At 37.7% G+C, this 24723-nt stretch overlaps 1 protein-coding gene across 3 annotated transcripts in view; it reads left to right on the forward strand.

Moving 5' to 3' along the window:
- The window catches only part of LOC115209143 (feline leukemia virus subgroup C receptor-related protein 2), a 203685-nt gene that overhangs the window by 33833 nt on the left and 145129 nt on the right, over positions 1 to 24723 (forward strand). The gene's annotated exons all lie outside the window — the stretch shown is intronic.

Genomic DNA, 24723 nt, shown 5'->3' on the forward strand with positions numbered 1-24723 from the left:
TTACCACACGTAAGTAGAGCTGCCTCTGACTTCTCTTATGAGGGTTCATGGAAACCTCTACATTTTGTCAAACAAATCCATGTCTCTAACCTGTTTGCCATATCTGAGAGAAAAAAAAAAGAAAAGAAAAAAAAACAAAACAAAGTGTGATGGTCACACCTAGAATCCCTCTGATCATATTTTGCTAATTTAGAAATGACTTCAGTCTAAATAGCAAGCCTAGGATGAGATAGCTGAGGTAATATAGAATAAAGTGTCCTTCTATGTAACAAAACACCTCCAATTGATTAGATCCTAGAATTAATTAGTTGATACATTTCAAAACCTTATCCACTTGGTAGTTATGATTCTTTTTAACTCCTGCTTAATAATGGTCATTGTTGCTATTATTGTTGTTCAACCTCAGGTTAGTCTTGATTAAATGAATCTATAGTCAAAAGTGTTTCAGCCATGACTATCTCATATTTTTTGTAAAGGATTATATGTTCAAATGTATCTATCTTTATGCAAGAGGGAAATTTGGTTGCTATTTTGAGTAGGTTGAGTGACCACTTAGAGATTCCTCTTGCTGGTTTTTCGTTAAAATATATACTGTTGGTGAGGAGCCCTGACTTTTCAAGGGAAGCCATCTTTCTGACTGCTATCTTCAACGAGTTAAGACGGCTTATCCTGTCCTTCTCATAAGCTGTCTCCTTAATGCGTTCAAAATAATTTTTCCATCATCTTGGCTTAACAGCCCTCATCGTTTGTTTTTACAGTGTTATTCTCCTTGTCCTGTCTTTTACTGCTTTTATTTGTATTGCTTTTACTGTCTTGTTTTGTTTTTACTGTCCTGTTCTTGTTATCATTTTTACCCCTCCACAAAAAATCCCAAATTTTATTTAATTTGCTTTGCGGGAAGGACTGTTTCAATGAAGTCGCGTCTTGTCCTTACCTTCAAAACGTGGAGTAGACGAAACAGGGACAACTGAAGAAGGAAAATATTCCTTGTGTTGTATGTCTTGTACTCTGTTTTTTCGATGTTTGAAAAAAAGTTTGTTTCTATGTTTTTGTTTCTCATTGTATTCAATGTTTTTTTGGTGTCCCGTACCCATATATGCTTGTATATATACATATAGATGTAGGTATATACATATATGTATGTATATATGCATATGTTTATATATAATTTATGTTATTATATGTAGAACGACATTGTCCTATGTATCCTTTCTGAAGACAATAGAGTGTAATCTTGGGGAAATTTGGTTGATATTTCTAACAGGTTTACACAATCACACAAAAGCTCCTTCACTGATTCATGCTTAAAATATTATGGAAAAAGGTGCTTTATAATTGGATTTCTCTACCTATTACTGTCTTCCTCTTCTCATTGATTTGTAACTTTTTCTCTCAAAATATATTCATTCTCTTAATACTGAATGCAATGCTTTTAACTGGATTTAATCCTATAAATCACATTACCATATGCTACTGCTAGTTCCATGCCTACATAGACAACATACTGCACGGATAATTAAGCATCTCTATGGCTCTTGAGATTCATTGGAGAGTAAGTGCTTGACAATTTTTATCACTGAATATTTGTGTTAGGTTAGCAACGTATTCCAAAGGTCAGACAGTGACTTTGATAACGGACAGATCACAATCAATAAATAAATACTTCCAAAACATGAAGTCATGAATCTGTTGTGCTCAATATATCTCGAGATGGATTTCCTCTGAGAAATATTCTATAACAAATGTCCACCATGTATTGTCACTAATAATGACCAAATATCTGATTTTATCAGTCTGTGATCTTGCCTTGCATTTATGTGTCTTCTTCAGTATATGCATGTATATGTGTGTGTGTGTGAGAAATGGGTGTGCATGAATACTTATGTTGAATTCTCTGTGTGAACATGTGATGGAATGATGTCACTACTTGTGTGTCATTTCACTGTGATATGTTACTGGAAGTAAACATGTGATAGTAAATATGTATCATTCCGTTTCCAGTATATGTGTATAGAAACACATGATTGTCTATCTCTGTGTTCATACATATATTGTATGATATTTCTCTGTGTATGAACATTTTTGTATGTATTTGCATACATGTATGTATATGTATGCATGTATGTATGTGTGCATGTATGTGTGTGCATGCATATGTGATTGTGTGTGTGTGTGTGTATGTGTGCATACATGTGTGTATGTGTGTGTGTTTGTGTGTATGCATGCATATTTGTGTGTGCATGCATGCATATGTGGATGTGTGTGTGCATGTGCTTGTGTTTGTGTGTGTGTGTGTGTGTGTGTGTGTGTGCATGTGTGTGTACATATGATTGTGTGTCATACTAGTTTATAGATAAGTACTTACTTGTAGTTTGTATACCACTTCATGTGATGTTGTAAATATGTAGACTGCATGTCACATGAATGGTACCACAGTTCATGTGATAACATTCTTGTGACAACATTCACACGTGCTTTTAAGATCTTTTAACCATTTAGTCAGAAGAGGAAGGTCAGTGTACGCCATTCTTTACAGGGTTTCTTAGATACTGGAATACAACTAAAATAAGAATCAGTTCTAATGTTCTCTGAGTATGTCTGTGAAAATGGTGACATATATAATCATACTTCATTTCTTTCAAATTTTTCTTATTCCTTGTCTTCTACTCCTTAATGAAGTCACAATGTAAAATGATTTTTAAAAAATTTCTTTGTTTATTTTTTGTCTTTTAGTATTGTAACTGGTTTCAAATATTGGCACAAGGCCAGCAATTTCGGAGGAAGGTTAAGTCGATTACATTGACCCCAGTGTTCAACTGTAGAGGTGCGTGGTTTAGTGGTTAGGGTGTTGGACTCATGATTGTAAGATTGTGGTTTCAATTCCTGGACTAGGCGACACATTGTGTTCTTGAGCAAAACACCTCATTTCCTGTTGCTCCAGTCCACTCAGCTGGCAAAAATGAGTAATCCTGCGGTAGACTGTTGTCCCATCCAGATGGGGAATTTATGCGCTGTAGAAATCAGGAAACCGGCCCTTATGAGTCAGCATGACTTGAAAAGGTTACTTTTACCTACTTTTACCAATGTTCAACTGGTACTTGTTTTATCAATCTTGAAGGATGAAAGGATGAAAGGCACAGTTGATCTTGGTGGCATTTGAACTCAGAATATAAAAACGGATGAAATGCTACTAAGCATTTTGTCCAGCATTGTAACAATTCTGCTAGCTGACCCCCTATTTTCATATTGTAGTTTATGATCAATGATTGTCATTAGTTACAGGTCTACTATAACTGAATGGTTGTGACCATCAAGGATGTTGTTCAACAAATAGGTGTAGTCATAGGCGTGTGGTAAGAAGTTTGCTTCCCAGCCCCATGATTCCAGGTTCAGTCCCACTGCATGACACCTTGGATAAGTGTCCTCTACTATTTTACTACAGCCCCAGGCTGACCAAAGTCTTTGGTAGGTGGAAACTGAAAGAAGCCTGTCATATATATATATATATATATATATACACATACACATTCACACACACACACGCACACACACACATATGCACACATGTGTGTTGTGTGTATGTGTGTATGCCTTTGTGTTTGTCCTACCACCACTTGACAACTGATGTTGGTTTGTTTATGTTCCTGTAACTTAGTGGTTTGGCAAAAAGAGACTAATATAACAAGTACCAGGCTTTAAAAATATATACTGAGGTTGATTCATTCAACTGAAATCCTTCAAAGCAGTGTCTCCAGCTTGGTTGTAGTCTAATGACTGAGACATGTAAAAAAATAAAGGACAAAAGATAAATACAATATAAAAATAACAAAAACTAAAAAGACAAGCAAACTAGACATAAAAAAACAAGTTGTGAACTAATTTATAAATCCAAATCTTTGTTAATCTAAATTATCGTTGTTAATCTAAATTTAAGTTCAAAGATACCATTTGTTTTTCTAATGATGTCTGCATCATTCACTGTCCTTCACTCTCTTTCTCTCTCTATGTATGTCTATATTATCATCATCATCATCACCAACATCATTTAATGTCCGGTTTCCATACTGGCATGGGTTGTTGGTTTAATAAGATCCAGTGAGCTGCAGGTCTGTTGCTGGATGCCCTTGCTAACACCAATCACTTTGCAGAGCATGCTGGGTGCTTCTTTCTTGCTACCAGCTCTAATGAGGTCACTGAGTAACTTGCAAGACAGAAGAAAGAACACAGACAAAAAGCTGTAGGTTACTGAGTTTTGTCTACATGTGTATAATGCACTCCATCTCTTATTTCTTTATTGCCCACAAGGGGCTAAACATAGAGGGGACAAACAAGGACAGACAAAGAGATTAAGTTGATTACATGGACCCCAGTGCGTAACTGGTACTTAATTTATCGACCCCGAAAGGATGAAAGGCAAAGTTGGCCTCGGCAGAATTTGAACTTAGAACGTAACAGCAGACGAAATACTGCTAAGCATTTTGCCCGGCGTGTTAACGATTCTGCCAGCTCACCGCCTTATGGGCCCGGTTTCCCGGTTTCTATGGCGTATGTGTTCCCCATCTGGATGGACGCCAGTCTATTGCAGTATTGCTCATTTTTGCCAGCTGAGTGGACTGGAGCAACATGAAATGAAGTGTTTTGCTCAAGAACACAACGTGTCGCCCGGTCCTGGAATCAAAAGCACAATCTTACGATCATGGTGCTGACACCCTAACCACTAAGCCACGTGCCTCCACATGTGTATAATGCCTCTGTTGTACTGTGCCATAACAGAAAGTCACCATCCTTTGCTTTCATTGGCAAGCGAGACAACTTCTATATTGCTGGTGTCTGGAAAAATGCACCTAGTACATGCTGTACTATGAGTAGAGAAAGCATTGGGTTGTGAGATCCCTTTAGTTTTTTCTTGCTTAGGATTTATCAACCTTTCCAGTACTTGTACTCTGTGAAGTGACTAGTGATAAGAGGAATATGTAGCTGTTGAAACCAATTCAAATGACACTTACAAGCACCAGTCTTTGCGAGCAGGGATTCCCAATAAGGAGTGATTCGGACTGTGGGGAGCCCATCCAACCTGTGTCAGTATAGAAAGCAAATGGGAAATGATGTTAATGACGACAATGATGATGATAATGATGATTTGGCTATGCAAATACAGTGTGGTCTGTCAGTCATCTCAGCTTTGATTCCTCACAGCTGGCACTTAGGTTTCTTATCATGTTGCTTTTATGAGACTGTTTAACCGAGGACCACGACAGCTGGGTTTTTTTTGTGAGATTTTAGGATAAGAGATGCTTGAAGCTAAACATTTGGTCTTTGTTTAACAATAGATTAATTTTGTTTTTCTATCCTTACAGTAGTTACTGAAATACATATTAATGACATGAATGTTAAATGATGATAATGATGATGATGATGATGTTGTACTGAGACTTGATTTACTCATTGATGGTAATTTTCTCTTAATGTATATTTATATATCATTATAAGAGATTATTATTACTATAGAAAATAAAATGGTGAGCTGACTGAAATGTTAGCATGTCAGACAAAAATGCTTCGCTGTATTTCTTTCGATTCATCTCCTTACATCATCATCATTATCATCATCGTCGTCGTTGTTTAATGTCCGCTTTCCATGCTGACATAGGTTAGACAGTTTGATTGAGGTCTGGCAAGCCAGCGGGCTGCACCAAGCTCCAATCTGATTTGGCAATGTTTCTACAGCTGGATGCCCATCTTAATGCCTACCACTCTGAAAGTATAGAGGGTGCTTTTTACATGCCACTGGCATGGGAGCCAGTCAGGTGGCTCTGGCATTGACCACATTCAGATGGTGCTTTTTACATTCTGCTGGCATGGGAGCCAGCAGCAGATCATACTAGCATGCAGTGGATCATACTAGCTTCCTTTCTTTCAAGTCTACACATGTCCTCAGCAGTCATGGCTCATGTTTCACCGCCATGTAACATGGCAATTTGCACACATGCATCATACAGTCTACCTTTCACCCTGGGTAAGAGGTCCTTAGTTGCCAGTAGAGGTAGGAGCTCCCCAAACATTGTCCAGGCTACTTTTATACTAGCAGCTATGCTCTCAGAGCACCCCCCCCCCTACTACAGACTTGGTTGCCTAGGTAGCAGAAGCTATCAACTACTTCTAATTTTACCCACTGGCATGTGATGGAATCTGTTTTCTGTACATCTTCGGTGCTTCTTGTCCCTGTCCATCTGACACACACAAAAACTATCTTCCCGGTTAATCTTCCTTTGATATTGCTGCACCTTTTATGTGTCCATAGCTTACACCAGGTACATCTTACGGAGTTTCTGCCTACGCCTTTTCTACAGATTGAGCAGGGCCATCTACCTGAAGGGGTTTGTGATTTGTTGGCCTTCCTACTTACTAAATTCTAAGTTTAAATTCTTTTAAGGTCGATTTTTACCTTTCATCTTTCCAAACCAATAAAATAACTACCAGATTAGCGCTGGAGTTAATGTAATTGTCTAGCCACCCACCTTTTCTTAATTTCAGACCTTGTGCTTATAGTAGAAAGGATTATTGTTATCATTATGAATTGATAGGTTGTTTGCCCACATAATTTAATTGTTTACATCCTGTCACAAGATCTGTCAGAAGAGCAGTTCTTAACATTCCGAATTTAAGTTTCAATCCAGTTATCGTTGTTTAAGATCTCTCCTTGGTTGATAAATTAGTGAAGTGTGAATAAATCATAAGAAAAGTCAATTTAAATTGGGCTGTAAATTACTAAAAATTCCACAGATATCTACTGGTAGAACTGTATGGGTTGAAGTTTACAAGGTGTAATTTGAGCAGCAGGAGGAGGTAGTAATTGAACCAGTTATTTGAAGGAGATCAAAGCATTTCTGTTGTAACATGAGTGGGTGGATACAAAACTGGAACGATGCTTTGGGACATCACATGGTGCCGGTCAAGACAATGTGTCATGTTCTTGCTTTCACAGTGCTGTCAGTTCCTGAAGTGAAAGGCTCCAACAACTTGTAGTTGACTAGGAATCCTCTCTCTGTTACATACAAAGGGCTTCTGTATATGATAAACACAAACACATACCACACACACAAACAAATACATACACACACACACACATTATGGGTGGGCTTCTGTACAATTTCTATCTACCTAATTTCATTCACATGGCATTGATCAACCTGAAGCATATAGTAGAAGACATTTACCCAAAATGGAGATAGATTGAACCCAAAACCATTGGGTAGTGAAGAAGACTTCTTACCCATAGAACCATGCTTGCTGCAAAGATATTTATTCATAATATTTGTTGTATTGGTACTTTAGTAACTAATATTAGGTGTTTTTTTTTTTTATTCCTTTACAGAATAAATATTTTCAAAATTTTAATCACCAAATACAATCACTTCTATTCTATCTAACCATTTCTCTTCACATTGTTATGAAACTCTCCCTCTCTGTCCTCGCTGCCAACTCACCCAGTCCAATCCTCTGTATCACTTTATCTTTGTACTACTGTACCTTGATGGTATATCTTGACACAAACCCATTACCTTCCCTCTCTCTCTCTCTCTCTCACTCTGTCCACCTCAATCTTTCTCTCCCCTCTTTATCAACTGGGGCATCCTTGTAATTCTTGTACTGCAAGACACCTATCTCTGCCTCTCTGTTATTTTAATCTCTCAACTGGCACAAAACCACTTCCCTCAATAATACTGCTTTCCTGTTCCAGTTGAAAGGACTTTGTCTTGCAAGTTACTTGGTGACCCCACAGGTGTTGGTGCAAAAAATAAAAAAGCATCCAGCACACTCTGTAAAATAATTGATGTTAGGAAGGGTATCCAGCCTTAGGAACCAAGCCAAACCAAACAATAGAGCTCAGCACTGCCCCCTGGCTTGCCAACACTTGTCAAACCACTAGTCCCATGCCAGTACGGAAAACAAACTTTAAATGATGGTGATGATGATAATGATGACGATGATGATGATGAAGACAACGATGACGATGACGCCGCCACCAATGATCTGAATATGATATAATCATGTGTTTTATTTAACTTGTGAAACTTATCTTAATTACCAGAAATAAAACCAAGTGACTAACCCACCCACCCAAATATCTACTAGTCTTTGGTTTCACCAAAGTCATTTTCTTCAGTTTTCTTTTTTTTATTTCATTATGACGTTTATCCTCCGCCTTTTAGCTGCAGCTATGAAGGAAGTTTCTTCAGTATTCACTTGTTATGTGACCTTTTAAACACACACATACGCACAAGCATGCATGCACACACACACACACACATGCACGCACACACACGCACACACATGCACACACACACACACACACAGATGAACTTACATCCACATATATTTTATATCTACGTACCCACATTTGGATCTACACATACTATTTCGTATTCAACTGTATATGAACACAGACATACATATACACACATACATACACACACACATACATACACCCATACATACATACATACATACATACATATATATATATATAAATGTGTGTATATAGTGTGCATATATATATGTGTGTGTGTGTATATATTTATAATATGTGAGGATATAAATATATATATTTATACACATACACATATATGTACATGTGTGTGTGTGTGTGTGTGTATATATATATATATATATATGTATATATATGCATGCATTCATTTATGCACTCATTCATTCACACCAATTTCTTCACATATACAGGCCCATGCACACACTTCTACATATGCACTTGCAAATGCTCTCACACTCACATACACATACATATATGCATACACACACACACACACATATGCACACAATTAACCACCACACTGTGATAGCTTTGCAGACAAACACAGCATACTTCCCTCATAATCACATACATACATCATTACTTGTACACTCACACGCACTTACACACACACACACATACACGCACACACGCGCACATGCACACACATACAAACACACACTTATTTGCACTTGTAGACACTAACACACACTCACAAACACACATACGCACACACACAAACACACACTTACACGCACACTCATTTGCACTCATAGACACTCACACACATACACACAAACACACACACTTACACGCACACACACACACACACACATACTTATTTGCACTTGTAGACACATGCACTTTCATGCTGCCTTTCATGAATGTACCAACACCTAAATACACTAACATAGATCTATACACTCTTGCACATATACACTCACCCTGAGAAAGAAGTATATAAATATGGCTTGTTCAACATAATTTTTAATTGTTACAGTGACCTGGGACTCTCGCTGTGTATCTAAATATTCATATGTGTTTATGTATGTATGTGTATGTGATTGTATGTGTGCAAGTGAGAGGGGGAGAGAGAGTGATGGGGAGAGATAGAGAGGGGATGAAAGAAAGAAACTGTGTGTGGTGTGTGTGTATATGTATGTATCATTGTTTTATAATGTGAACATTAAAAAATTACTTGCTGTGTGTGTGTGTGTGTGTGTGTGTGTGTGTGTGTGTGTGTGTGTGTGTGTGTGTGTGTGTGTAGCTCTTTGTTTGACTATGTAAATCTCTAAACTGTGATTTAGCAGATGTGTATGACTTTGTGTGTGTGTGACTTGAGTGCGTGCAAAACTGTTTCACTGTGAAGACATCTAAATATTAGTTTGTGAGTGGTGTGTGAGTGTGTGTGTGCCTGTGTGCGTGTGTGTGCCTGTGTGTGTGTGTGTGTGCCTGTGTGTGTGTGTGTGTGTGCCTCTGTGTGTGTGTGTGTGTGTGTAGAACTGTTTTATGGTGTAACTTTATTATTGTGTATTCACATATCTGTTCATGTCTATGTGTATGTGAGTGTATCTATATGTGTGTGTGTACATGTGTGAATGTGTATATGTGTGTGTGAGTATATGTAGGTAACCACTTTATGTATAGGTTTATATGTAATTGGATATCTGTGTTTGTGAGTGTGCTTTTCTATCTCTTTGTGTATACATATGTATATTAAGTGGGTGACTGGTTGAGTATACATGTGTGTGGCTATACAATATGTAGGTTTTTGTGTATAAGTAAGTATAATGTGACAGTGTGTATGCATATATAGATTTCTATGTATGAACACACTAATATATGTGTTTATGTGTGTGTATGTGTTCATATGAAAATGTGATATTTTGCACACACGTGAATGTGATGTGTGTGTTTGTATATCTCATCGTGCAAATATAATATATTGTGTGATTGTATATAATACTGTATATGTATGATATTCTGTGTGTGAAATTTATCTTTCACTTGTTTTAGTTATTAGACTGCTGCTATACTGGGGTACCACTTAGAACAGATTTTAGTTGAATAAGCCTGGTACTTATTCTATTGGTTTCTTTTGTCAATCTGCTGAGTTACAGGGACATAAACACACCAACATTGATTATCAAGCAGTGGTAGGGAAATGCGAAGACACAAAGACACATGCATCATCATTTAACGTCCACTCTTCATGCTGGCATGGGTTAAACGGTTTGCCCGGAACTGGTCAACTGGAGAGTTGCACCAGGTTCCAGTCTGATTTGGCATGGTTTCTACAGATGGATGCTCTTCCTAATGCATATATATATATGTATATGTGTGTATATATGTATATATATATGACAGGTTTCTTTTAGTTTCCGTTTACTTAACCTACTCACAAGGCTTTGGTTGGTCCAGGGCTATAGTTGAAGACAGTTGCCTAAAGTGATGTGCAGTGGAACTGAACTCGGAACCATGTGGTTGGGAAGCAAACTTCTTACTGCACAGCCACACATTCTCCTATGCCACTCCTGTGCCTATATTGTGTGCATGACTGCGTAAAATATGGCATGTTTAACTTATTCTCATATCTGCATATTGTCTGGGGAGCAGTGTGAGTGAGTATATTAAATTGTGAGCATGTGTGCTTGTGTAGAACAGACTGTCTGTAATATAATAGCCATATATGATATTCCTTTCTTCTTTTACTTGTTTCAGTCATTTTGGCTGTAGTCATGCTGGAGCATTGCTTTTTTAGTCAAAGAAATCAACGCCAAGACTTATTCTTTGTAAGCCTTGTACTTATTCTATTGGTATCTTTTGCTGAACTGCTAAGTTACAGGGATGTAAACACATCAACATTGGTTGTCAAGTGCTGGTGGAGGGGGGACAAATACAAACACACACACACACACACACACACACACACACGCACATAAATATATACATATATTTGATTTAGTGATTAACAAATCGGCATGCTTGATCACTAAATCCACAAGTTTTTATAATTCTCTTTATGTTTATTTTCTCTTATTCCTTTCTGTTGAAGAGCGTAGGCTCAAAACATAAAAGACTAACTAGACAGCCATATTTACACAATGTTTAATTAACTTAAAATGGTTTTAAACTTTTTAAACTTGTCCAATACCATGGCAAAGAAAAAAAATTATAATAATTTGGATGCAGAATCATTTGTCTTTATTAATAAAGAGGGAAGAGTTAAAAATTTGATTAACATTTTGTGAAGGTGGGGGGGGGTGTATCTATTATTTAATAGTTTGTGAACCATTTGTTGGCTGTTATAATTAGCATGGAAGCATGGGTGATATGAAATATCATAACTTCCAACATATAGGTCACATTTTTCAGACGTAAAATAAAAACAGAGGTCAAGTTGATTTTAGAACACTAGTATTCTGTGTAAAATGCAATAGGATTTGGAAAGATAATGAATAATGACACTACATGTCTACACTGTATACTATATTGACTTGTATGCTGGAAAATATAGTAACAAGAAGGCTTCAACATGATTCTGTTGTGTCTGGAGAGAGTCATTTTCTTTTTGTGCCTTATAATTTAACACACTCACTGGTAAAATTTCCACTTATTTCTTATTTTTATTTTCGTAACATTTTCGTTGTGTCTTACAAACTTTTCAATAGTCTTGACTCTGAACGGACAGGGTCAAGACTATTGAAAAGGTTGCAAGACGCAACGAAAATTTTAGGAAACTAAAAATATGTGGAAATTTTACCAATGAGTGTGTTAAATTATAAGGCACAAAAAGAAAATGACTCTCCCCAGACACAACAGAATATGCTTCAACACACGAACTCATATAAAGAATCTTGCAAACCAAATCCAAAAACAAACAGTGGTTCTCAACCATTTTTAGCCAATAGACCCCTTTGATTTCTATTTTACTCGGATGGACCCTTGTGGCCATTGTACTTTTATAATTAAATATTATTAAGAATTAAACAAGAAAAACTTTTTTAATATTTTGTCTATTATACAAGTATAACCAATTTATTGTACATAAATTTTAACAATAAAATCTTATATGGACCCCCAACGGCCATGTAAACTCTGATGGAGAACTGTTGTGATAGAAGTAGCAGACAAATTTCCCTCAAACCACAACCCACCATATTAAAGTAAAACACAAAAGTTAAACAAAAAAATAAAAAAAAAACACAGACAAGGTGACTAAACAAAAATATAGAGGGATCATGGCTGGTATATCCTTGTTCATAGCACTACTAATGCCATCTATAACTATTAAGATGCACACACACTTGCCTGTCCTCATTTTCACTGCATTTAGAACCCTGTACCAATCAGGCATTTAATCTTTCTTCCCCTTTTCAAATGAGGGTACATTTGGGGATCATCATCATCATCGTCGTCGTCGTTGTCATTGTCATCGTCATCGTCATCATCGTTGTCATCATCATCATCATCATTTTGTTTTCTCTGCTGGCAAGGGTTAGAGATCATCAACCAAATTAAACCTTGCGAGTTTCCTTCTAGAAGAGACTGCTAGGTTGTAAAAAAAGCCAAACAACAAAAATACTAATAACAACCTTGAAGCAATCTATTGAGTTTGCTTTAATGACAGATAAATATTAACAAATTATTTCATAGCAAAAGCCAAGTGATGCAATCATTTGTTTCCTTCCTCTTTCAGCTTCACTGCGCCTGTCTGCCTCTTTTTCTCTCTGTATATCCGTCTGATATACAGACGGATATACAGAGTGAGAGGGAGAAATTCTCCCACCCTCTCTCTTTCTCTCTTCCTCTACCTATTTATTAATGTATCTGTGTATCTGTTAGTTCATAAATTTGTCAGTCTGTTCATCAGTTCATCTGACTCTTTCTCTGTTCCCCTGTCTGTCTTCTATCTATGCATTCACACACACAACCACACACACATGCGCATGCACACACACATGCACACACACACATGCACACACACATATGCACACACACACACGCACACAGAAATGCACACAAATCTATGCACATGCAAACACACACAAGCACACATTTATATTATACAAGGATGCTCCAAGGAAAAAAAGAACTTGAAAATAAAGACAGTTTTTATGTATTAAAATACATACACACACACACACACATAGATTTGATAGAACACACTGAAGAAAGAGAACTCAATACCTTATGATGTATGATGATGATCATCATCATCATCCCCATCCTCATCATCATTACTATTCTCATTGTCATCCCCATCACATCTGCTTTCCCATGCAGTATAGCAGTGCTCCACGACTTTTTTTTCGCTTGTGGTACACTTATATTCTTTTCAAAATTTGGTGACACACCTGAACTAAAAATATAACTAAAAGTATAGGGAAAAAAATTATGTCCAAGTTACACTGTGGCACACCTAGCATCATCTCATGACACACCAGTGTGCCGTGGCATACTGGTTGCAGAGCACTGCAGTAAAGTAGTAGGTTCATGTGTCTGTTAATATCAGATTTGTATATTATAAATGTTGACATGTGTGCTTACAAACTGGGTTGTATTTATATTTGCCAGTGTGGAGAAAGTGGGTTCTCTCTTGAAAATGATTGAATTCACTAATTGGGGTTTATTAATAACTCATGGTGATTAATAACTCATGGTGAAAGTTGCTGTGCCAGCTGAGATAGAATCAGAGAAAATTAATTTGTAGAGTTTGTGTTGTGACAAAGTAGGTACAGAGGAGACTTGTATAAATATGATATGATTATGTATGTCTGCTACCTCTGTTAGTGATGAAGGGCCTCCCCCTCAAAGTGAAAGGCAGATTGTATGATGCCTGTGTATAAACAGCTATGCTACATAGCAGTAAGGATATGAAAGAAATGAAACCAGTATGCTCCACTAGATGGGTAATGTCAGTGTGCACATATGACAGAGTGTATATATGACAGAGTGTATGAGAGAAAAACTAAGTATACAAGGCATCAGATGTTGCATGCGAGAGAGAACACTGCATTGGTATGGCCTTGTAATGCATATGAATGAAGATAGTTGCATCAAGAGGTGCCAGTCTCTAATTGCAGAGAGAACGTTTGGAAGTGGTAGACCCAGGAAGATGTGGGATGAAGTAGTGAGAAAGGATTTACAGGCATTGGGACTGACAGCAGGGATGACAGGGGAGGGGGCGAGACTCCTGGCAGTTTGCTGTGCTTGAAAAGGCATGTTAAGTAAAAGCATGGTTGCCCTTGTGTGCAGGCTTGTCCCCTGCAACACTCTCCAGCTGAGAATCCCTAATCTTGCAGGCTTGTAGGTGCTGGTGCCACGTAAAAAGCACCTGTGCTGGTGCCATGTAAAAAGCACCCATTACACTCTCTAAAGTGGTTGGGGTTAGGAAGGGCATCCAGCCATAGAAACCATGCCAAAACAGACGTGAAGCCTGAACAGCCCTTCAGCCAGTCAGCTCCTGTGAAACTGTCCAACCCATGCCAGCATGGAAATCAGACATTAAATGATGATGATGATATGTACCATCTGGCACATGGCTTTAAAATTAAAAATTTGTTTCTTCTTTGATTTTTTGTGCATAGATTTGAATGGCTCCATGAGTTATACATTTCCTAATACCCATTGATTTCCTGGTACCTATTCAAAAATTTCTTCTCCAATTATGGCCATATGCAAAGCTGATGCTGCCAACATACTTTGTCACATTCTGTGAAAATTGTTCAATATCTTTCTCAAGTCTCTCACAGGTTTTTCCAAAATACCAAATTCTCTTGGTTCAACACAGTTATTTGTTACCTCAAACAACTTCAATAACTTTTAGTTCAAATGTTGCTGTATACTTTCTTTTTGCTGTATACTTTTTTTCTCACAGAATGATGTAGAATTTTAACACTTAAACTACCCAACTGTATTCCATAAATGCTATGTAGGAAATAGGAATTAACATCAGCTCAAATGATGCAGTGACCTGACTTTGTCTTGACTTTTATATAGTCACCTTGATCACAGTAACTTGCTTTTCATCACTTATCTAACAACACTGGTTACACTGTTTCTACATCCACAGGCTGGAGGCTGATGAAGCATTACATACTAGTAAATACCACCCATTCAGAGATCTAGTAATTATAGTGAATTACTTGGTTAAACACATTTGGTTTAGCTTATGTTAGTAAGGGTAGAGGGATTTAATTTGTATCACACTAATTATGCTATAATGATTGTAGTTCTTTGATAATGAACTCGAGAAATCTCTAAGTTAATGTTTGTGTGGACTGTACATCAAAACACAATAATGTGGGAAAAGTTAATTTTTTTACTGTAACATTTATACATAGGAGAATCCTCTGGCTAGCAAATGTTGATCTATTTATCTGTGAAAAATATGAGCCAGCTTTTATATGGGACACATAGGGAATGCCTGTTTTTTTTTAGTGCTTACACAGGTTACCTTTTATGTACAATTGGCTTTTGAGTATATGTAATACCAAAGTGGTGGATTTTACTAAAACTCTTTAAAACTGAAATCAGTAAAAAAGAAAAAAAAAGAATTATTGTCTTTTAATGTTTATTAATGTAATTTCAGATTTGTGCTTCTAGTTAAAGCTAAGTTTTCTAAGATATCATTCTGCTTTTAGATTTTTCTAATCAACCTTCTTCCTGAATCTAATTTTAACTGGAGCTACAAATTTAAATCAAAATTTGTTTTTGTTTGAATTCATCACTGATTAAAACTTCAGCAATCTCCACTGAATTTCAATTGCTGTAAGCAGTCAGAATTAATGAAGCTGTGGACATTATAGTCTCAGTTCTTGACCCAAAGGGAGTAGAGGTCTCTATATAGTTGTTTGATCTACAAAAATGGTAAGCAAATCAGACCACATTCTACTGTGTTAAATAAGCAAAAGACACATTGAATAATGTAGTCTGTCATATCACTGAAAAGATGCTCATTTCAAGTATAATGCCTTTAATTAGAAGTTTACTTCATAAGGGTCAATGTGAGACTTAACAAAAAAAGTAAAAATAACACTCTGAGTTCAAATCTTGCTGAGGTTAACTATGGATTTTTATCACCCTGGGCATAGATCAAGTACTAACAATACATTTATGGTCAGTCATTATAATCAACTACATCCTTGTCGCTAAATGCCTGGACTTACACTAATGTCAGAAACAATATTATTTCTTTCAGCACTGTCATGTTCTTCCCATATCGCGTATTCTTCAGGATATCCTTTAATTCTTTCATATCTATATATTATTATTATTATTATTATAATTATTATGGTGGTGGCGGCGGCGGTGGCAGTGGTAGTGGTGGCGATGACGACGATCATCATCATCATCATCATCATCATCATCATCATCATCATCGTTGTTGTTGTTTAACATCTGTTTTCCATGTTGGCATAGGTTGGATGTTTTGACATGGAACTGGCCAGGTGGGGAGCTGTCCAGGCTCCAATTATATGTTGTGGCATGGTTTCTAGAGATGCCCTTCCTGTATGTATAGATGACAGTGATTTTACTTAGCTTGATGTGTTTTATCAAGTACAACAAATCACCATATCTCCCAGTCCCTTTTCATTTCCTTGGTGAGACCCAGCATCCGAAGATTCTTCATCCGATGTCTTTCTGGGTCTACCCCATCCACAGGTTACCTCCACAATTAGAGCTTGGTACTTCTTTATGCAACTGTCCTCATCCATACACATCACATGACCAAACCAGTGCAGTCTTCTCTCTTGCACATATCTGGTGCCTCTTATACCCAGTTTTCCTTTTAAATCACTTACACTCTGTTGTATATGCACACTGACATTACCCATCAGTAGAGCATGCTAGCTTCATTTCTTTCAAGCCTTCACAAGTCCCCTGTAGTCAAAGCCCATATTTCACTGCCATGTAACATAGCTGTACATACACAGGTATCATACAATCTGCCTTTCACTTTGAGGCCCTTAGTTACCAGGAAAGGTAGAAGCTCTCCGAACTTTATGTGTTAGAATATGAAGTTATTTCAACTGTCTTGACTTATCAGTCATCTTCATTCTTTTCTGCTCTAGGCACAAGGTCCGAAATTTTTGGGGAGGGGTCCAGTCGATTAGATCGACTCCAGTACACAACTGGTATTTAATTTATCAACCCCTAAAAGGATGAAAGGCAAAGTCGACCTCAACGGAATTTGAACTCAGAACATAAAGACAGACAAAATACTGCTAAGCATTTTGCCTGGCATGCTAACATTTCTACCAGTTCACCGCCTTATCAGTCATCTGCATTGAACCAACAGGAGAGCCTCTATGTGGTCACTAAACCTGCTAGAAATAGAAACTCTTCCTCAAATCATACCCTACCATCTCAAATTAGGAAAAACACATTAGTTATTCTAGTTCTAGATCTCCCCCTAAACATAGCGTGGTCTTTACTGGAACACTTTTGATCTTAGATCTGTTCAATTAGTGTTGGCCTGGGGTTAAACAACACCCACCAGTTATAATTGTCATCATTATCATCATCATTCTCATTGCTGTAAGATGATGATAATGATAATCATTAGTTTTGAACATCCGTCTTTCCTGTCATTTGTTATGATCCTTTGTCATCTTATCTGTGATCATATCTCATCCTGAAATCTTATCATCTCTTTTTCTTCCTCAGTTCTGCAACATTTATTACACCTGCATTCATCTCACATTTTAATCACACATCCATCCCATTAATGTAATCTCTTTTGCATAAATTACTTGATGCTTTTAATGCTCAATCTGCTTCTCGTGTGACTTGTGTTCTACCTTCAGCTCTTGTGGAAGTTACCATATCTTTTCCAACCCTGACAGATATTATACATTGATTGTCCCCAAGGGGGTTGCAACCATGTGGTTGAGAAGCAAACTTCTTACCACACTGTCACACCTATATCATCATCATCGTTTAACGTCCGCTTTCCTTTCCATGCTAGCATGGGTTGGATGATTTGACTGAGATCTGGCGAACCAGATGGCTGCACCAGACTCCAATCTAATCTGGCAGAGTTTCTACAGCTGCATGCCTTTCCTAATGCCAACAACTCCGAGAGTGTAGTGGGTGCTTTTATGTGCCACCAGAACGAGGGCCAGTCAGGCAGTACTGGCAAAGGCCACACTCAAATGGTGTTTTTTTACGTGCCACCTGCACAGGAGCCAGTCCAGCAGCATTGGCAATGACCTCACTTGAATGTTTTTTTCACATGCCACCAGCACAAGTGCTAGTAAGGCGACACAAGTAACGATCACGCGAGAATGGTATTTTTAACGTGCCATTGGCATGGAGGCCAGCTTGTTGCTCTGGCAATGATCTCACTCGTATGGTACTCTTAGCGCTCCACTAGTATGGATGTCAGTCATCAAATTTGATATATATATAACTGAATGTGAATGATGCAGTCATATATGCATTATATTGTCTACAATAAATAAATCATTGAGATGATCATAAATGGAATGCCTTTTATCATAGAGCTATTCTGTTAGAGCTCGCTTGCAGGTTAAGTTACTAAGTTACTACTACTACTACTACTACTGCTGCTGCTGTAGGTACTGCCACTGCTGCCATTGCTCCCAACCACCATGACCACCACCACCACCACCACCACCATTTGTTATGTTTATACATGGAAAGTGTTCCATTTCAGAGAACTAGCTTTATGTCCATGCTAGCATCAAAATATGAATAAACAAAATGAATGCCACATCACGAAATGGTCAAGAAAGAAAATTCCTAGCCTTTATCTTATACTTCTTTGCTGTTGTGATTTGTTGTCAGCATGTCAACTTGTCAGAATGTCACAAGTTCTTCAGCTTGACCAACTTTAGTTCAAACAGTTACACCATCTCTATTTTTTTCTTTTTTTAAATATGAGATGAATCTATTGTAAATAGATAGATAGATAGATAGACAGAAAGAAAGATGGATATACATATATATATATATATATATACGAAGAACGAAGAGAAAAGGAAAAGGGCCTCAGTACCCTGCACGTCAGTCGGGCCACTCCATGACGGCGGAGTGCAACTCGAGTGACGAGAGGCTGCTAAGAATCACAGGTTCCCGAAAGCTGTCATGGAACAGGACTAAACTTGCCATATATATATATATATATATATATATATATATATATATAGTTTATCCAAACAAGAAAGCACAAAAAAATACAACAACACGAGGACGTGGAACAAATATAGTATTATTGGACGCTCAGCAAAGAAGGAAAGAAAGAGGGTTTAACGTTTCAAGCAGAGCTCTTCGTCGGAAACATAGGAGAAGGAAAGATCCAGAGAAGGGAAGACAGAGGAAAAAAAATCGCCAGCGGTACACACGCGGTCACATTTAATTATATACATAATTATAATTAGGGGTCAGCTAATTGCTTTGCCACAAATGCGTCTGTGATTAATCAAAGTCATGTGGATTCATCATTTTTCTTTTTGCCTACATAAAAATGTGTGTCATTGTCTCAGAGATCTTTATGGTAGTTGCAAAGACATTAGTGTCTATTTCTAATTCGGTACGTGGCGAAGCAATTAGCTGACCCCTGATTATTATTATGTATATAATTATAGAATATTTTGTATACTTGGTAGAATTATTAATTATTTATAAATTAATTAATCTTACCCAATATTATATATATATATCGTCATCATCATCATCATCACTTAACGTCCGTTCTCCATGCTAGCATGGGTTGGACGGTTCGACCAGGGATCTGGGAAGCCAGAAGGCTGCACCAGGCTCCAGTCTTATCTGGCAATGTTTCTACAGCTGGATGCCCTTCCTAACGCCAACCACTCCATGAGTGTAGTGGGTGCTTTTTATGTGCCACCTGCACAGGTGCCAGGCGAGGCTGGCAACGGCCACGGTCGGATTGGTGCATTTTACATGCCACCGGCACGGAAGCCAGTCGAGGCGGCGCTGGCATCGGCCACGAGTCGGATAGTGCTTTTTACGTACCACCAGACCAGGGATCCTGGCTGGTTCAATTTGATTTCGATTTCGCTTGCCCCAACATGTCTTCGCATATATATATATATATATAGTCAATCCAAACAAGGACAAGGAAGAAAAAACAACAATGCGAGGATGTGGAACAAGAACTGTGTTATTGGATGTTCAAGAAAGGAAAGAAAAGAAAGAGGATTTCACATTTCAAGTGTAGCTCTTCATCAGAAATATAGAAAAAGTCCAAAGAAGGGAAGATGGAGAATGAAAATTGCCAGTGATACACACGCGGTCACATATTGAAATGACTGGAAGGGAATGGGTGAAGAAAAAGTTCTTTCTAAGACAGGAGAGTGCAAGAGAAGGAGGTATGTGTGTGTACGTGTGGGTATGTGTGTGCATGCAGGTTTGTGTGTGTGTGTGTGTGTGTGATAATAGCGCATGTATGTGCATATGTGTGTGGGTGTGGTTGTGGGTGTGGCTGTTTATGTATGTGTGTGGTTGGACTTAGTGCACATATAGGTGCGCACACACACACAGATTGTTTGAAGTGGCGAACAGATTATATAAATTAAGACTACCACCTTTTACTTCATCTTTGTGTGTGTGTGTGTGTGATAATAGCGCATGTATGTGCATATGTGTGTGGGTGTGGTTGTGGGTGTGGCTGTTTATGTATGTGTGTGGTTGGACTTAGTGCACATATAGGTGCGCACACACACACAGATTGTTTGAAGTGGCGAACAGATTATATAAATTAAGACTACCACCTTTTACTTCATCTTTGTGTGTGTGTGTGTGTGTGGAGAGAGAGTTAGAGGTAGTGAGATAGAGGTAGGGTAGTTAAATAGAAAGATAGAGGTCTAGAGAAGGGGGGGGAGGAGAGAGAGAATGAGAGGAAGAGGGAGATAAAGCATGGGATAGATATTCTGAAGTGTAAGTGAAAGCAAAGATGGTTAGAAAAAGACATACATATATATATATATATATATATATATAGAGAGAGAGAGAGAGAGAGATAGAGAGAGATAGAGCAAGAGATAAGAGATGAGAAAGATGCTAGTGGATGGGTGGTGGTGATTTCAATTCAATTTGCAAAAGAATAGAAATCCACTGAAGATGTTTTATTTCTTTTGGAAGTAAAACAAATTCCTTATTGAGAATTCCAAATCTCTAAAATCATCCATTTACTGCAAATAAGTGAGTCAATGAGGGTGCCACTATGTGGTCACTAGACCTGTTAGAAACAGCAGCCAAACATCCCTAAAATCACAATCTATCAATCTTAAAATGGAAAGGGCAATAACATAGTTATAATGTGGTCCTGGATAGACTACAACCAAGCTTAAGATGTGATCGCTTGACAACCGATGGAGGTGTGTTTACGTCCCCATAACTTAGCAGTTCAGCAAAAGAGACCGATAGAATAAGTACTAGGCTTACAAAGAATAAGTCCTGGGGTCGATGTGCTTGACTAAAGGCGGTGCTCCAGCATGGCCATAGTCAAATGACTGAAACAAGTAAAAGAGAGTTGTTGTGGCCATCACCTACGCATCTCCAATTGATGCTGAATGTTGGAGCTCAAGTTGAAGTGATGGCAGATCAACTTCAACTGGAAACATTTTCTTGAAATCCAAAACTTCCGTGGAAAACTTGGTCATGCAAACGGCATCTCCTGGCAGATTTGATATCTGATAGAGTAATTTGCATTTCCATTTAGAATATGGTTCACTCATCGAAAATCTCTTCTCTATTGGAACAGAGATGTCTTTGATGTCTTTATCACCATGCCAATGTATATTTCCTGTTCCTTGCACTTGTTGTTTGTTGTTGACGTTTCATTTGCTATTATCTTCATAGAACAGAACAGAGAGATATGAATTTATAGATAGATACTCTCTTTTGGTTCTTTTTGTTTTTGTTTTTTCTTTTTAAGGGACGAAAACATGATTGCATCTATTTATTTATTTATATATGTATGTTAATGTTTGTTTATTTTTTTTATTATTATTTCTTTGTGTTATTTTTTAATATTTCTTCTCTAGTTCTCTCTTTCTCTCTTTTACTTTTCTGCCATAACCAAAAAAAAAATCAAAAAAAAAAAACCCCAACACAAAACAACTATTTCTTCCCCTGCTACCCACCCCTATCTGCCACACACCATAAGCTCTGAAACTCTGAGATTCAGTAACTACTGCTTTTGAGTAGTGATAATCAAAGTAAGTGTCCTGTTCCTTCCTACCAGTTGAATTTCAATTTCAATACTTTGAATAATGATCATATAGCTCTGAGGAATAAAAGAAATAAATGGAAACTAGTTGTAGTAGTGGTGGTGGGGGGGGGGTGGAGGCGGGTGTTGGTGGTGGTAGATGATAATCTTTTCTACTAAAGACACAATGCCTGAAATTTTTGGGGAGGGGTTAAGTTGATTACATCGACCTCCCCAGTACTAAACTGGTACTTAATTTGTCGACCCCTGAAAGGATGAAAGGCAAAGTCGGCCTCGGCAGTATGTAGCGACGTGCAAAATACCTATTTCTTTACTACCCACAAGGGGCTAAACACAGAGAAGACAAACAAGGACAAATAGATTAAGTCGATTATATCGACCCCAGTGCGTAACTGGTACTTATTTAATCGATCCTGAAAAGATGAAAGGCAAAGTCGACTTTGGCAGAATTTGAACTGAGGACATAGCTGCAGATGAAATACTGCTAAGCATTTCGTCCAGCGCGCTAACAGTTCTGCCAGCTCACTGACTTAACAGTGGTAGTTAATAATAATAAGAACAATAAGAATGATGATGATAGTTATGATGATTGTGGTAGGTGTTGTTGTTGTTGTTGTTGTTGGCAGTGGTGGTGATGATGATTGCAGTAGTTATGATAATGGTGGTGGCGGCGACAGTGGTGATGATGACAATGACGACAACAATGATGGTGGTGGCAGTAACGACGATGACGATGATGATAATGATGGTGATGATGATGATGTTGACAATAGCCACAAAGATATAGTGAATTAGAAAATGAGATATCCAGCCTCCCAAATAGTATTGGTTAAATAATTTATTATCAATATTGTCATGATTTTTTACATTTTGTTTTTTTTTGTTTTTATTTCTTGTTGCTCTTGTCATCATCATCATCATCATCATCATCATCATCATCATCATCATCATCGCTGTTGTTTTTGTTATTGTTGTACATGCAAGGTAGGAGCTAAAAGTACAAAATATATAATGTAATCCAACTTCCTTTGATAGAGGAATTTTTTTTGTATTATTTATGTTTTTTTTTTTACTATGCAAAACAGTTGAAAGAAAGCATTATCTTATTACTATTCTGCTGTTTCATATGTTCATTTTTTTTGTTGTTTTGTTTCTCAACCACGTGCCACTTCTCTTTCTGGTTTTGTTTACTATTTATAAATAACATTGGTTACTTTACTTACTGTTAAGTCTATCGACTCGGTACAGCGCTAAGCTTGCTGGATGTAATTACATGTTGGCTAATACTTGCAGAATTTATGGTTTTCTTATTCATATCCTATATTTCCATTATCCGCCTGCTGCAATCTTCATCATTGTCATCACCATCATTACCTCAACCACCACCACCACCTCCACTACCACTGCCGCCGCCACCACCACTATAACTGCGGCTACCGCTGCCACCACCACTGCCACCACAACCGCCACCACCACTGCCACCACCACCACCACCACCATAACTGCCACCACCACCACTACTATGATCGTCGTCATCATAGTTGTTGACATATCACTGTTATCCTTGTCATTGTCATCATCATGATCATCATAATCATAATCACCATCATCCCCCCACTCCATGACCAGTCATATTTTCATTTCATGGAAGGGTGGAAACAATCGACACTGCTTGTATGACAGTAACACTCATTTACAACACTTGCATGATATCAAGACAAGAAAATGCAAACACACACATACAAGTTCACTCCTACACTCATGCACACACAACTACACACACAACTACACACACATCAACACACAGATCTAGTCAATAGATTTCTTTTAGTTTCCATCAACCAAATCCAATTACAAGGCTTTGGTTGTCCTGGGCTATAGTACAATACATCCCTCCAAGGTTCCACGCAGTGGGACTGAACCTGGTAAGACATCAGAAATGAACTTCTTCACCACACAACCATGTCTGCACTTATACACACATACATACCTGTAATTATTGGGGCCCTGGGATATGTAAACACACTGCCTAATTACCAACCATGAGAAATTAAGCTTCTCAGAACCAGAAAGGAGAAAGCTAATTCAAAAACTATAGATCCTATACATCACTGGAGCTGTAAAAATCTGCAAAACTTTCCAGAAGCTTATCATTTAAATATATATGAGCATGTCTAGATATGTAACTATA

The sequence above is a fragment of the Octopus sinensis genome, linkage group LG3 (assembly GCF_006345805.1).
Source record: "Octopus sinensis linkage group LG3, ASM634580v1, whole genome shotgun sequence".
NCBI classification, from domain to species: Eukaryota; Metazoa; Mollusca; class Cephalopoda; order Octopoda; family Octopodidae; genus Octopus; species Octopus sinensis.